At 43.7% G+C, this 16,867-nt stretch overlaps 1 protein-coding gene across 3 annotated transcripts in view; it reads right to left on the bottom strand.

The window, feature by feature from the left end:
• The window catches only part of SPTBN1 (spectrin beta, non-erythrocytic 1), a 222,253-nt gene that overhangs the window by 84,016 nt on the left and 121,370 nt on the right, over positions 1–16,867 (bottom strand). The window lies entirely within an intron of this gene.

Here is a 16,867-nt window from a genome sequence, read left to right as displayed (position 1 = left end):
ACCCCAGTGATTTCACTGGATTCTGGAAGAATGATGGGCCCAACTTTTCAAATGTAAGTGTCCGAAGTCAGGTTCCTAAATCCACATTTAGGCACCTAAATAAGAGGCCTGATTTCAAAGGCACTGGCCATCTGAAACTCTCATTGACGTCATTGGGATCTGTGGGTACTCAGTGCTTTTGGAAATCAGGCCACTATGATTTAGGGTATGGCTACACTTGCAGCCGTACAGCGCTGTCACGGGAGTGCTTTGAAGTGCGAGTGTGGTCGCAGCAGCAGGTACTTCACCTCCCCGTGGGGATTAGCTTGCAGCGCTGGGAACTGCGCTCCCAGCGCTGAGACACTGTTTACATTGGCGCTTTGCAGCGCTGTAACTTGCTGTGCTCAGGGCTGTGTTTTATCACATCCCTGAGCGAGAAAGTTGCAGCGCTGTAAAGCGCCAGTGTAGCCAAGGCCTTAGAAACCTAATTTTAGGCACACAAAAAACACACCTCTGGACACATTATTTTAGATAGATGAAATGTTTTTGAAATGTAGGAGGGTTAAATTTTCATGCAGAACTGAATCTGTCTGATGTTTCCCACGTTCCCTGTCCTTTTGGAATTTCCCAGGAGAAGCAATGTGCCTGTCTTCCTACAGACAGTGCTCCTGTAGCATGGACAGGTGCATGAATCTGGCATATTCATAGCTAGTTTTACTATATTCTCCTAAAACTAGCTAGAATAGTCTGTGCTTTCTAGTGAAGTGGCTCACATCCTGTTCACACTGCTTATTAATAATATATATCTTGGCTCTGTATTGCTGACGTTGAGATGTTGTAATAATAATTGGAATGAAATATGCGGTCACAAAGCATTGAGCATTTTGTGGTGAAAAGTTAAACACAATCAGAAGCAGATAGCTCAATGGGGCTGCTGCCACTGAGCTGCTGCTAACACTCTCTCTCCTTTTCAGTCCCAGCATGGGATAGGAGAGAGGAGAAGAAAACTGAAGCCAAAGGGGAAAGAACATAGAAAGTAAAGAAATAAATAGCAATGGAAACAAGAAGGGTGCGGGTGGTAAGGGAAGGAAACAGGAAGGAGGAATCTGAAAAGGAGAGAGAGCGCTATCAGCAGCTCAATGACAGTAGATATTTGTTTACGTATATGACCCCTGTCACTACAATATCTCAGTGCCTCCCGTGTATTTCTGAATTTATTCTTGCAGTACCTTATGAGGGAACTGACCCTCAAAGGTGTTTATGTTATATTACACCAATGTGTTTTCAACAGCCTGACAGCCCATGGTGCAGTTTGCAGTGGCTCTCTCTTCGCAAAGTACAGTGTTACAATGACATGGCAACACAAGAGGAAGTTAGCAGTAACTGAGGCTTGCTTTCTGATACCCTGATAGTAACCAACCCTAGTTTATTACATGCTGCAGACCTTTGCCCCACTGAGCTATCTACTCCTGATTGTGTTGCAACTTCGCCCCCACAAAATGCTCAATGCTTTGTGACCACATATTTTGTTCCAATTATTACATTATGTCAACAATACAAAGCCAAGATATATATTGTTAATAAGCAGTGTGAACAGGATGTGGGCCACTTCATTAGAAAGCACAGACTCTGTTCTAGCAAAGCAATATTACAAAAACAAATATAGAGAGTCAAAAGACACAGCTTCCGATACCCAAGCTGCTCCTCATTTCCAGCAGCATAATAGCACAGTTTGCTCAATCTTGCACCAAAGGAAAAAATCCCATCATATCTGGCTAGTGGAAATACTAGCCTATCCAAATAATAATTGAAATATATTCTCTAGTAACCTTAAACGTGATGTTCAGAACTATTTATAGTGAATTCCTTAGAATGCTTTATCTGCACAGTTGCACATCTGCTAATTCATGCTTCAAGTCAAGAGTGATTCCTTTTAACTAGCGAGTAACAGAAAACAGGTAAAGAAGTAGTAACATTTTACATCTATTAAAAAATTTCCAACAATAATTACCACTTCTCCCTTCCCCATAAAGCTACATAAAAGCTCATGGTGATCCAGATGTGTCCAAAAACACTACATAACGTATATTTATCTAACTACTGTAATTTCTATATAGCAATGTAACATTAAGAGATGCCTGTTATATTTACTCTACAGATAGAGAGATACTGGTACAGACTTATAGTTCAGATGTTCAAAGCATTATAGCTTCAAGAAAGCTGTAAAATCTAGTTACTAAGTTATCTGTAATGGAACCTATAAAATAAACACATGATTATCAGCCCTTCTCCAGTCCTCCTTAGGGTGCAGGTAAAATGAGATGGATGGTGAAAGCAAACCAGCTGATACCATGTTGTTCTAGCAGGTGGAAACTGAGGAGTCAGACATATGGACTAATCAGAGAAAGGTAAAACAGACTAAGGATGTTACATGAAAACATAGGGTGATACATTGGGCCAGATACTCAGCTAGCATAAACCTGTGTTAACTTCAACCAAGCTATAGTCATTTATACCTGCTGATGATCTGGCCCAATGTCTGGGGAAGGAAAACAGCTGTGTGGGTTAAACAATGTATTTCAGTTAAACCATCCCCAGGAAGCCACCTCTATTTCCTTAAGCAGTGACTCCTATCCTTTTCACCTGGAGACCCTACCACCCCTCTGACAGATCAGTGGCTGGCTACTCCCTTCCAGTCATGTCCCAATACAGTTGCTGCTCCTCTCCTTTTACTTATGCACTCTGTCTTGCCCTTTGTGATTTCCATTATTTCCTTTGCATTGGTATCGGTTGTTTTCTGATTCTTTGTTTCTCCACCCTCCTCTGTCTTGTTTTCACCTCTCTTGCTCGGCTTCCACCCCTTTTCCTCCTACCCCTGGTGGTTCCTTCCTCCTCTCCCCACTGTTTACACTAACTTAAAGATAGAAATGGAGGCAATACAAATTCTAGTCACTGCACCTGTGATGTTTTCAGACATGAAGTCTCTCTCTCTCTAATTTCCATGCTCTAAGTCTTATGTCTCTCCAATCCCTGTACATTCCAGTTATTTGTTATAACCCATATCTGGGTTTGGGGGTGGGGCGGGGGAACGGGGGTGGCGGGGGGGGGATGTTTCTTTCTTTCTTCCTGCTCACTATGATTGAGTAGTAAGGATGGAAAAATGAGCTTGCCATGGGGAAAGTCAAATTACTGACTGGCCAAATGCATCCACTTGTCTGCACTGAGAAAGCCCTGCTTGATAGTAAATAGCCAGGCTCCCACATAGTCTTGTGGCATGCCGCTGACTGCCAGCTTTTCAGGAGAGCCAGCAAATAGGCAGTGAAAGATACCCAGGAATGCAGCTCTGCAGCCCTTTCTGGACTCTCACTATCCTTACCCACCCGAGGGCACTCTGTCTCTCTCACTGGGTGCAGCTATGCTGGAAAAACTCAGCTCTGTAATTCTCCACTGATAGTAGCAACAGTGCAAACACCAGAGTAGACAGAGTGTAGGCATTTTTACCACCACATCATGTATACCCCCTGTAGTACAGCCCCTAATATATACATGTTTTTATACATGTAACTGGAAAACAAGATTAAAACTGCTGATAAATTTATTTGAATGGGGTGTGGCATGTAGTTTTAAAACCTCTACTGACTATTTCTGCTTGGCATTTCACAATGATGGCAGATACTTGCAACTGATTTCACCATCGCCTTCAAACTGATAAACTGCAAGTACATTTTTTATGCAGGTCTTTCAAGTTAAAACATAGGCAGAATTAAAGACCATCAATTTTATTTGCATATCTACTTTAAGCCAGGAATTGCACTGACAGCTTAGAAAATGCAACAACGCACAGAAAATAACTAATTCATGCTAAAGTCATGTATATACTATTACACAAAAGCAAAGAATACTAATGGTAATACACCTTAATAACTAATGATGGGTATTTAATATCAATAGTGGGAAAGGAAACACCATTTATAGTCACTCATGACTTTAAAGTTTACATTAACAAATGTGACATTTCTGACAAATATCCTTCACATCTTTAAAGAGATATTTTTAGATTTTGAAAAATCTAATTGAAACCAGAGGATATGGGTGGAGCTGCCAATGTCTTTTAGCTTGTGAAAACATTTGTTTCCCAGGGGTAAAGACAAACGAGCATCATGAAAACATGCACAGCAGGAAAAGGGAAGTAGCTCTTAACAGCTGTATTGATAATACAGACTCCAACTTATCTTGAGGCAACATTAGGAAGGAAATTTCCTGTGGACGGAAACTCCTCTGACAATATGATTAGCAGGTGGACTTGCAGCTCATGCTTAGTGCTTGTAATTTACTGTGGCTGACTTGGTTTAGTTGCTTAGTAAGGAAACAGGAGTTAGGTTATAAACTTTCCTTGACAAACACTCTTCCCTTACAATTTTAGCAACATTCTGAAATATTATGGGTGGGATTTTCAAAGCTGCCAAAGGAATCTGAATGCCCAATTCTCATTAAAATTAAAGGCATTGTAGTTTTCTAGATAAAAATCCATGAACCATATTCTGCTGTCCATTACACCAGTGCCGTCCTATTGAATTCAATGAACTCAGTGGGCTTGCACCAATATAATGGAGAATTTGGCTCAGGAGATGAAGTGGGAAGTAAAAAAATCCAGCCAACAAGCACAAACATACACAGCCCTCCCCACAGTGTGCAGAAGAGTGATATTAGCACTAGTGATGTAAAAGTTTGACTGGTTAACTGATTAAGGGATAAGCAGTCTTATCGGTTTCAGTTAACAGTTAAACTCTGCTGCTGCACTGGGAGTGGCAGCCAGGAGGGACTCCGGGTGCGCACCTGGCAGCAGGGATCCCAAGGTGCGAGGGCCTGCAGCCGGGGCCCCGCGTAAAACGTACTCCACCCCTAGCTCCCCAGCTAAATGTATAACCAATACATTTTTAGTTGGTTACACTGTTACTTTTTTTAACCACTATTTACAGCCCTAATCAGCACCATTCCTTTAGCACAAAGGCAATCGAATGTTGTGGCTGCAAAGGCTACCTGAATTGGAAGATCGTTTCTAAACTCAGTTTAAAGATTGTTTGCCCTCTTCTACATTGACCAACGTTTGTTTTAAACAGATTGAGCCCAACCCCATTTAAAATTGGGTTTAAATCTGTTCAGCAAGCACTGTACCCAGTCCAACACAAGCAGAAGAATTCTAGGCCCAGCCTTTTAAAGGTATTTAGATGCTGGTGCACTCAATATTGCAACACCTAACAGACTTAGGATCCTAAAGCTTATTTTCAAAAGAGATTTAGGCATTTAGAGTCAAAATCACATTGACAGTTGATGCCTAAAAAGTATAACCACCACTTAACTGGAAATAGATGCTATGCTCAATCTGATAAACTGCAAAGGGAGGGTTCTAAAATTAGCACAAATAATACAGAAAAAAAGACAAGGAAATTAAACCAGAAAAAGAAACCATGAAAGAAGCATTAAGTGTCTGACTAATACTAGCTGCATGGTGTTTAACCTACAATCTGGACTAGCAGTATTGTCAGAACATACTGTTCAGATCCGGGGCTGAAGCTTCATTTCAAGTCTTCCCTGCTGTGCCCAGGTAATAAGCAGTGTATTGTATATGTTATACTCACCAGTTATAGACCTGTGCAATACTTCAACCAGGGTGAACGCAGGACATCTTTTCCTTCCTAACTGCAAATGCAACAGCTTCTTTATATTTAATTTTTTTTTTACAAGCTGAATATAATTTCTGAAGCTTAAAAATATTTTTTTTTTACTGCACAGTAAAGAAATATAGATAGTATGCTCTTCCCAGCAAACTCTGTTAAATACACTGTCTTAAAGATCAAATTTAGGCTCCTGGCTTTTGCTTACGATATTCAACATCAACAGCTTCCAAGAACTCTTAGAATCATAAGAACTCAGGTCAACAGTGCAGAGAGGAAAACAGAACTTTCTTTCTCAGGCCAATGGTCACTCTATTCTCAGCTTTCCAGGATGCAGGATATTACTCTGGTCTAATGTTTTTACACAGATGCAAAGATATGGAATTCAGCTGCCAATAATAGATGATTTCACAAATTCCAACCATTCCTGAAGATCTTCCTATTAAGGAGGATGCCTGAGAAAACAATGAATGGTTATCTGGACAACTCTGTTATGATCTGTGCAGACTTTATCATGAAGAAACATGAACATATTCACTGTGACAATCTACAGCTTTCACTGCTTTATAACTGTAAGAGCCAGTTAATAAATATAATGGGTGAAATTCTGTGCTGCATCCCAGAACTTGAAACCCAGGTAGAGAGCAGATAATGCAGCTTTCAGGCATCTTTGCACCTCCCTATCCTGGGCTGCTCTGGGGCCCTCTGTACAACTTACACAGTTCTGGGCCTGCCTCACAACATACCATCTACAGCAGAACCTGTGAAGGGATCTTCATGGGCAGTCTTATGCCCGACTTCTAGAGTTCCTGTGTAGTCCTCCCGCAGCTAGACCTGGGGATATTAGGGTGCCTTTATGAGGCAACAAGGGGGCTCAAGTGGGAGTGAGGCTCTCACCCAGTATCTTTAACAGCAGCAACAGGTTCTGTACAATAATTCTAAGATGGAACAAAAGTGTGTTCTTCAGGGTCGGTTCTCAATCAGGGGTACATGTACCCCTGGGGTACACAGGTATTCTAGGGGATACTCAACTCATCTAGATCAGTGTTTCTCAACCTAGGGGTTGCAACTCCCAGGGTGGTGGCAAGAGCAAGGCCAGTGTTAGGGGGTGGCAAGCAGGGCAACTGCCCGGGGCCTCAAGCCACAGGGGGCTCTGTGAAGCTAAATTACATGCTTCAGCCCTGGGGGGCAAGACTTGGGTTCCAGCCTCAGCACCCACAGCTCCAGCTTCAGACAAGGCTCACAAGTGAAAAACAGGTTCAAGTATCACACTGAAATGTAAGTACAATATTTCTATTCCAATCGATTTATTTTATAAGGATATGGTAAAAATGAGAAAGTAAGCAATTTTTCCATAATAGCGTGCTGTGACACTTCTGTATTTTAGTGTCTGATTTTGCAAGCCAATAGTTTTGAAGTGAGGTGAAACTTGGGTACACAAGACAAATCAGACTCCTGAAGGGGGTATCAGTCTGGAAAGGTTGAAAGCCATGGCTTTAGGCAACCATGACTACAGGCTTCATTTTGATCATGGCACAAGGGAAAGCCCACAATCCCCTAAATGAATTTTGGCTAGATTCCTGGTGGTGGTGGCAGAGAGAACAAGGACATGGTTCAGTCTCCTTCTCACCCCCTCTGGGGAGACAGGAGGAAGCAGACAGTTACTGCAGCAAAGAGTCCTGTGGCACCTTATAGACTGGGGGTATGTCTACATCTACAATTTTGCAGCGCTGGTTGTTACAGCTGTATTAGTACAGCTGTATAGGGCCAGCGCTGCAGAGTGGCCACACTTACAGCAACCAGCGCTGCAAGTGGTGTTAGATGTGGCCACACTGCAGCGCTGTTGGGCGGCTTCAAGGGGGGTTCGGGGAACGCGAGAGCAAACCGGGGAAGGAGACCAGCTTCGCCGCGGTTTGCTCTCGCGTTCCCCGAACCCCCCTGCAAACCGCAGGGAAGGAGACCTGCTTGCACGGGGGTTCGGGGAACGCGAGAGCAAACCGGGGGAGACCAGCTTCACCGCGGTTTGCTCTCGCGTTCCCCAAACCCCCCTGAAAACCACAGGGAAGGAGACCTGCTTGCTCGGGGGTTCGGGGAACGCGAGAGCAAACCGGGGAAGGAGACCAGCTTCGCCGCGGTTTGCTCTCGCGTTCCCCGAACCACCCTGCAAACCGCAGGGAAGGAGATCTGCTTGCACGGGGGTTCGGGGAACGCGAGAGCAAACCGGGGAAGGAGACCAGCTTCGCCGCGGTTTGCTCTCGCGTTCCCCGAACCCCCCTGCAAACCGCAGGGAAGGAGACCTGCTTGCTCGGGGGTTCAGGGAACGCGAGAGCAAACCGGGGAAGGAGACCTGCTTGATTACCTGCTTGATTACCAGGTATGCTGGGATACCTGCTTATTCCACGGAGGTCAAGAAAAGCGCTGGTAAGTGTCTACACTTGATTACCAGCGCTGGATCACCAGCGCTGGATCCTCTACACCCGAGACAAAACGGGAGTACGGCCAGCGCTGCAAACAGGAAGTTGCAGCGCTGGTGATGCCCTGCAGATGTGTACACCTCCTAAGTTGCAGCGCTGTAACCCCCTCACCAGCGCTGCAACTTTGTGATGTAGACAAGCCCTAACAGACGTACTGGAGCATGAGCTTTCGTGGGTGAATACCCACTTCGCTGGATGCATGGAGTGGAAATTTCCAGAGGCAGGTATATATATGCAAGCAAGAATCAGGCTGGAGATGACAAGGTTAGTTCAATCAGGGAGGATGAGGCCCAATGGCTAGCCAACTACAAAAGCAGTTCTCCTCCCTTGGTGTTCACACCTCAACTGCTAGAAGAGGGCCTCATCCTCTCTGATTGAACTACCCTCGTTATCTCCAGCCTGAAACATAAAACTAACTCAAACTAAAATCAAGTCTGTTATGCTAATGAAGACTAATTTAAAATGTTTAGAATCCACAAAAAGGAAAAAAAAATGTCAAGTGGGAACTAAGATTACTAGACACTATTAGAAAAAGGTCACTATTATGAACGCAAAAAACACAGCTTCTCCTAACGTTACTGCATTCTAAAACTGTATCCATATTTCCCTTTAAGAACAAGGCAAATAAAACTGAACAGCAAAGTTTCTTGTCTTCTAGCACTGTGCTGGTTTTCCATCTGCTGACAAGATGTTGGTACTGAAAATATGGACTGATAAAAGGATAAAGAAAGGTATTTAACCTGGAAGCCAAAATCCCCAATAAAGACACATGCAAGCTACAAAATAAAAATGAAATGTGAAGAAAGTCAAAGTAAGCATTCCAAGGCTGAGAACATTATTTAATGTATGTGCTATATTTAATAATGCCATATTTAATAATGCTGGATGAACTTCTAAAATAATGGCCATCTGCTCTATTTTTACTTCAATCTCTCAGGTAGTTTAACACAGCAAAGCGGCGCCAACTGATGTTTTCAAGGTAAAACTAGTGCACTCAAAAAGGGATATTTTATTACACAAAATAGACTACAGATAAATGTGTTGCATTCGATTAACACCACTGGAGAAAACAATGTTATAACCAAGGTTTTACATACATGTGTTTGAACTTCACCCATTAAAGATTAAAAAGGTAAGAAATTATTCTGCTCACATTGTTTGGCCATTGACTTCCATTTGGAGCAGGATAATGCCTCCAGAGTCTCCTCTACTCTACCACAATGGCTTAATGTTCCAAAACTTCAAAACAATGCAGTGTATTTCATAATTCTTCCTCATTTACTAGGACGCACCAGAGGGAGTTTAAGTCCTATATCACAACACACACATTATAAACAATATATCATATATCTAGTTTGATTGCCTAAAATGTCTTAAAATGAGAAAAGGAAAACAGCTGCACAAGGCTATCAGCGTAAAAAACGTTCTGATATTTTCTCTTTGATGTTGCTAAACCTTGCCCAGAAGACAAAATGTTGCATAAAACCATGTTGAGTAGTCAGCCAAGTAGTACAGAGTTTGGGAGGTCAGGTATTTTCATAGTCATTATTTTTGCATAGGGTTGATAACTGTTTGGTGCTATTATACAAAAAGATGCCATGAGAAGATTGAGAAAGGCAGTGTAGTACATACTAGAATGACTATGTCCATATTGACAATCAGTGGGAGGTCTCACATTCCAATAAATGTAACATAAAAGCCATCTGGGGTTAAAAGATTAACCACAGAGAAAATCTCTGCCTATTTTTATTCTAAAGAAGACAAATCACATAGCAGATTTACAGAGAGGAATATGCTTTGACCTATCCTCGCTAGACTGGTTTAAGCCAGGGGTCGGCAACCTTTCAGAAGTGGTGTGTCGAGTATTCATTTATTCACTATAATTTAAGGTTTTGTGTGCCAGTAATAGATTTTAACGTTTTTATAAGGTCTCTTTCTGTAAGTCTAAACTATTGTTGTATGTAAACAAGTTGTTTAAAAAGTTTAAGAAGCTTCATTTAAAATTAAATTAAAATGCAGATCTTATCAGTTTAGTGCAGTGATTCTTAACCTGGGGTGCACGCATCCCCTGGGGCAGGGCCAGTGCAAGGATATTTTGCGCCCCAGGCAAAACTTCCACTTTGCACATCAGTTCATTGAGGGGCAAATCCCCAACGAGCCTTTATAGACCCTGACAGCCTGTCCAGGGGCCAGCCGTGCCCAGGGGCTGCTCCCCAGACCAGGTTCCCCCCTCCCCACTCCCTGAACTCCCCTGGAGGGTGCACAGCCCCCCCCCCAGGAGCCATCCCATCCCATCCCAACCCAACCCAGGTGGCCCCCACCCCAAGTCCACTCACTGGCTTTGCCAGGCTTGGGCTGCTGCAGCAGCTCGGCAGGGAGAAGCCACCTTCCGGAGGCACCAGAGAGCCAGAGCGTCCCGCTTACGGCAGCAGCGAGCCCCAGCCATGGAGGAGCCAGCGTGCTGCAGGGGGGCAGCAGCCCTGCAAAGGCGGTGGTGGCACTGCTAGCAGGGAGCAATTGCCCACCCCCTCCTGCTCAGGCTGTGGCCTGGCACCCCCACAGGCTGCAGTGGATGTATGTAGGTGCCAGGCCCCATGCGCCCCCCCGGCTCCCCCTTGCCTAGGGTTACCATATTTCAACCATCAAAAAGAGGGGAGAGCCCTGCCCTAGCCCTCATCCACTCCCTCCCACTTCCCACCCCGACTGCCCCAGTCAGAAGTGCCAATGCCCCCCGCTCCTTGTCCCCTAACTGCCCCCTCCTGGAACCGCTGCCCCTAACTGCCTCCCCAGAAACCCATCCCCTACCTAAGCCTCCCTGCTCCTTGTTCCTTGACTGCCCCCTCCTGAAACCCTCCCACCCTAACTGCCCCTCTAGGACTCTACCCCCTACCTGTCCCCTGACTGCCCCAAGCCTTATGAACATCCTTGCCCCCAGACAGACTCCCGGGGGACTCTCACGCCCCATCCAACCACTCCCCGCCCTGACAGGACCCCCAGAACTCTCACTCCATCCAACCCTCCCCCTGCTCCCTGACTGCCCCCCGAGACTCCCTTACCGTGCCCATGCCAATCAGATGCTGGCTCCACGTGGAGTTTTGCCTCCACGTGGAGTGCTGAGGCAGCGGGAGGGGGTGGAGCTGTGGGAGGGACAGCGGTGGCGGCTCATACTTCCAGGAGCTACAGAGCCTGAGCATGGTGAGGGTGGAGCCGGGGGGTGTGCCTGCCCGGGCTGCGGACCGGTGGCCCCTCCCCGGGGGCGGAGGCTCGGGAAGTGGATGCATGCTGGCGGCGGGCCTCATGCACCCCCCAGCTCCTCCCTCGCCGTGCTCAGGCTCTGCAGCACCCAGAAGTGTGAGCTGCCGCCGCCCCTCTCACAGCAGGCTCAGGGCCCCGTGCCCCGGCGGCTCACACTCCCGGTGTGGTGAGGGGGGAAGGGAGGGTACGCCTGCTGCCGGTCTGGGGTCCTGGCCACTGGCCCTGCTTCACTCAGCTGGCCGCGTGCGCTGAGTGGGGCTGGCAGCCGGGACCCCAGCTGGCAGCCGCGTGCCAGGCAAAATCGGCTCGTGTGCCAAAGGTGGCACGTGTGCCATAGGTTGCCAACCCCTGGTTTAAAGTATGCAAGTCAGATATTTAACCCTTTTTGTATAAACTGAAGAACATCCACTGAAATCCAACTGTCATAATGGAGAATTAAATCCATTTTACACCTTAGGTGACACGCCTGCAAAGCTGTATGCCTGTGTTTAGCTTTAAGCACATAAGCTGTCCCATTGACTTCAATGAGACTATTCACATGATTGAAGTGAAGCACAGGCACAAGCATTTGCAGGACTAAGGCCTAGTCACATTTTTTCCGAACTCCAGAAATTATATCCGGAAAAAAGTACTACAGGGACATATCAGTGAACAGCATCGGGGCTGGAGCACTCATGGAAAAAAAGATAGTGGGTGCTGAGCCCCTCCTCCCGCTCCCCCCTTATCCCACACCTCCCGCTGCCGATCAGCTCCTCCTCACCCGCTCCCTCGGCTATTCAGTGGCATGCAAAGGAGGCACTGGGGGAAGGGGAGAAGCAAGGGCAGGAAGAGGCAGCGGAAGGACGGAATGGGGCTTGAAGAGGTGAGGCCGGGGTGAGGCCTTGGTGGAACGGATGGAGTGGGGGCGGGGACTGGGATGGAGCACAGGTTGAGCACCTCCCAGGAAAATGGCATCTATGGTGAACAGCCTAACAGAACAGACAAATAGCCTCAGCATAATAATAAAGGAGCTACTGTCTGGTGTATAGCTCAGACAGACTTTCATGTACTAACAGAATAAAAATGTTAAAATACACAAATTCAGCACAACCAATTTGGTCCTGAGTGTTTAAGTCTCTTGGGGAAAAAACTGTACATGCAATCAAGTCAGAGACACCGCCTTTTTAAAAGAGATCTGGGGAAAGAACTGACTTGTCTCAATATATTGTCTATGAAACTCCCACAAAAGAACAACGAAAATGACCAAGATCACAGAGGTGTTCTGAACTACACACAGTCTTGTGTGGCCTTTGTAGCTTCCTCCAAAAACATTCTTTACCGGCACAGTGCAGGTATGGGCCAAAAGATTTTCAGAAAAATCTCTCCCCATAGACATAGATGGTTAAAGGCTGATGTTAGGGGGCAGTGCTAGTTCTGTGAACAGCCCAGGCAGGCAGCTGCTATGGCACAACTTTACCCGTACCTCTGCTACCTGTTATTTCCCTCCTGTCTAGCAAACCAATACAGTGAATGTATTTTTAAAATAAATCTACTTTTCTTTGTTGTTTGGAGAAGGGAAGATCAGAAGTTTGAATTTTGGAGGGTATTTTTGGGGGTAGGGCAGATTATTTATGACCTCCTCTCTATGCCATTTCTTTTCCTTCAGTCTTCCCCAGTTCCCTCTCAGATGCAGTACTGTTGGTTCCGGTTCCCCACTCCCTCCTTATCTTAATGATGAACTCAGGGCTCAGACATGTTTGTGACTGGGCCTAGATGCAACTAACTGTCTATTTCTATGATTCAGCTGTGTGTACATACTGGTGCAGAGGGAAACCTGGAGTGCTGCACATCCTGGAGCTCCAAGATCGTACGTGTCAAGAGGCTCTGGAATATGAAGTACACAACTGTCCACTGGGATTATAATTTTCAGTGCAGCCCCACGTTCAGCATTAAGGTAGGGAAGTGGGCACACACTGCCATGGTAGACAGAAGCTCACACTCAATCATGACTGTATTTAATCCCTTGGAAATTTAAAATCTGGGAGTTAAGTTTATAATGATTTGTGGTTAAATTATATATTTGTACTATTAGATTAAATATTTTAAATTGACAAGCATATATTTAAATAACCACAGTATCAATTGGGGATTAATAATATTTTCAGTTTAATAGGCTGATTTAATAACCTTGCTCTTGATTTGTTCAGTTCAGTCTGCTTTCATGGTCACAGAATAATTTACCTCTGATGATTACAAGGTATATTGTATATATGGAGATATACTGTTCTGCACAGTGAGATTGCCAAATAAAAGCAGTAACAAATCAGGTAATAATGCTGGATATCAGCATGTGCTATGGTTTAGAGCTAAAATGGCCCCTAAGCTCTCCCTTGATTAAAACAGAATGAATATTGGCAATAAAAATTATCTAGGTCACAGCAAAAGTTACTTGTACTAACTGAAGAAATATATGGATAATTTATAACATAAGGCTATTTCTAAGAAGAGATTTAAAATTAATGATATTTAATGAGATTTGAAGCAGATTACTAATAAGTAGTATTAAAAGGAATACCTGTCTTCTCCACAAGCCCAGATCTGCAAGCCTGCCATACAGAGAGCTCCCATTAGTCCCAATATTCACATAACTCAAGTCTTGCAGAACTGAGCCCTTTAATCTGTCAGTGTATTTAAGAAATGCTCCAGAAAAACCTGCATTAAAAAATTATACCCCACTGTACGTCACCCCCTAATGTCAACATTCTATCAGTCAGTCAAAATGTACACAAAAATTCAACCATAAAAAAGGACACAGCTAATCAAAACTTTATTTACAATTTCTTCATTTCGAAGACATCACCTCCTCGAATCTTCTCTAGAAAGTGCTCTGCAGGGTATAATTAAGGCTGAGTTTCAATATTCATTCTAATCTCTCACTTCAGAATTTTCCTTTTGGTGTGAAAATTTCTGTGCTTAGTTCCAGCCCAAAGACGATTTTATTTATTTGTTTGTGTTTGGTTGGTTTTGCGCAGGATGAGTAGGGACCTTTAAGCAAATTCACTTCAAAATAGCCTTTTCCAGTAAGAAATGGCTTTGCTCAGATAATTACCTCCAAAATGGCTGAAGAGAGAGACTGAAATTTCTAGTATCCAAACCTGACTTGTTCTATAGAGCTCATTGAGATATAAAAGACAAGGCAAATTTGAAGGAAATTGGTTCAATAATTATGAAATTCCAAAGATCTGAAATACCTGTTGGTAGATTCATGCATCCACACTTAAACTTTTCTGACCTTTGTAAAATTAATTGGTAAGGGGCTCTGATTAAGGATGCTGTAGTCTGGTGATGGGAGTTTATAAAATTCACAGGTTGAAAGTCTCCACATAAGGGAACTCACTTATGGAAAGCAGAATTAGTGAGGATAGCTACAGTTCAAATTGTCTCCCAAGCTCACCAAGTCATATATACCTTCAGATTTCTTTTTTCATTCCCCTTTTCTTAAAACAAGAAGGGAAATTAAATGCCCAAACCTAATATTAATACAATATGAAGAGAATAAAGAAAACTCAAAAAACTCAGGAAATTCCCACAGGGAGGGTTGTTCCAACAATGCTGCCTTGGCCATGTGGCATATATGTAACATATTCCAGATCTGTTTCCAAATTCAAACCTTAGTGTATTATTTTGTTATGAATATATACCATAAGATATACAATGTAGCTTAATTAATGTTTTTGTTGCAATCATAAAAATTCAGGAAATTCCAAAAGTTGAGTGTTTGATTACTCATTATTAATGGTGCATTGGTACTATATAACATATATAAATCATTTAATCTCCAGTTCAGCATGGTATTGTACTTAGGCACGCATCTAAATAAGTAAGCGAACAGTCCCACTGAACTCATGGGACTAAAGTCAGGAAGTACCTTGCTGAAGAGTGTGTGTGTGTGTGTGTGTGTGTGTGTGTGTGTGTGTGTGTGTGTGTACACACACACATATACACATACGCATACAAACACAGAGAGTAAAAAGAAAATTCAGTCAATATAGTAGCTGAAAAATAGGCTGATAGACTTCCTAAGCTCTGAAGGAGCACTTATATGCACTTTTGAAAACATATGCTTGTGTGTGTTCTGTGTGTGCTCCATGTCTGATGCACACCCACAAAACAGAGATTTTCATGTGCACATACCTGTGAGCTCATGTAAGCCTGACTCAAGCACATATGCAGCTCAGGGGTGTGAAAAATGCTCTATGTATACACTTTTCAAAAACTGGTCCATAGTGACTTACAACAGCTGCTGGGAAAGTGTAGTTCAAACTTGGCAACAGCAGCTAAACCAGAAATGAGGGTTTATTTATGTAAATCAGAGAACAAAAGCTATTTTAGTGTTAAGTAATTTGTACAGAGACATACTAAAGCTATGCTAACAAATGTTTAAAGTCAAGCACATCAGTGGAATTTAGAAGAGATAAGGATGAAAGGTAGCCCTTTACCCAACCCATAGTTCCTGCCATTGCAGGCATCATCCAATAGTGTTATTTTACTCACCTTGGCTCAAATTCTGCAGTGTAGAAATGACATTTCACCATTGGTAGATTCTGGTCTTAAAGCCAGCATAGCTAGTTTGGGGAGAATCCCCAACATACTATACTCCCTCCCTGCTGGGGGACATAGCCTAAGGAAATAGGACATGGTCAAAACGTCCTTATACTCCAGTAATTGCCATGAGCCTTCTGGTGCCACTGGCTGCTGGAGTTATTTAGAGCGGAACTGGGGCAATGCAACGCACAACTGACCCTGGACAGCAAGAGTGCATAGGCCATGCTGGTGTACCGCTCTTCAGCTGGGCTTTGCACTTGTCAGCCGGAGTCAAGGATTTGCTGCCAGACGTCAGCATAAGGCAGATAAGGACAAAATTCCACTTTTAACCAAAGCTGGCCAAACCTTTTTGAACGAAAAGATTTTTGGAGGGAAAATGGCCTTTTTACTAGTAAGATTTAAGAAAAATGGTCTATTTAAAAAAATGTAGAATTTTTTTTAAAAAGTCATGGTTTTATTCCCTCCCCCCTTCCTCCCTAGCACGCTCCCCCCATTTAAAAAAAATCAACAAATCTGGCTCTTTTTATTGTTAAGGTATTTTCTGCCTTAAAATTTGAAAGAAAAAGAGAAAAGAAAGTTATTCTTGGAAGTGCAAGAAAGGACATCTCAAGTCAAACACTTTAAAATGGCCTTTTAAAGATTAATTTTCAAAATTCATGTGCTAAATCCTAGTGGCCTGATTTTCAGAAGAACTGAGTACCCACATTTTTCATTGATAAAACAACAACTTTGCACAGGTGTAAATAACTACATAAACCACAAAACCACGGAGAATCAGGCCCTGTAAACCCAACTCTTCCCTCACACTCAGGTGCAAATCAGTTTCATTCAACTGAAGTCAATACACTTACATCAATACATAACATGCATAACTGAATCAGGTCCAACATGTTAGTGCTG

The sequence above is a fragment of the Gopherus flavomarginatus genome, chromosome 4, assembly GCF_025201925.1.
Source record: "Gopherus flavomarginatus isolate rGopFla2 chromosome 4, rGopFla2.mat.asm, whole genome shotgun sequence".
Classification (NCBI taxonomy): Eukaryota; Metazoa; Chordata; order Testudines; family Testudinidae; genus Gopherus; species Gopherus flavomarginatus.
The sequence above is the reverse complement of the archived record's forward strand: the minus strand, read 5'-3'. Positions and strand labels throughout refer to the sequence as shown.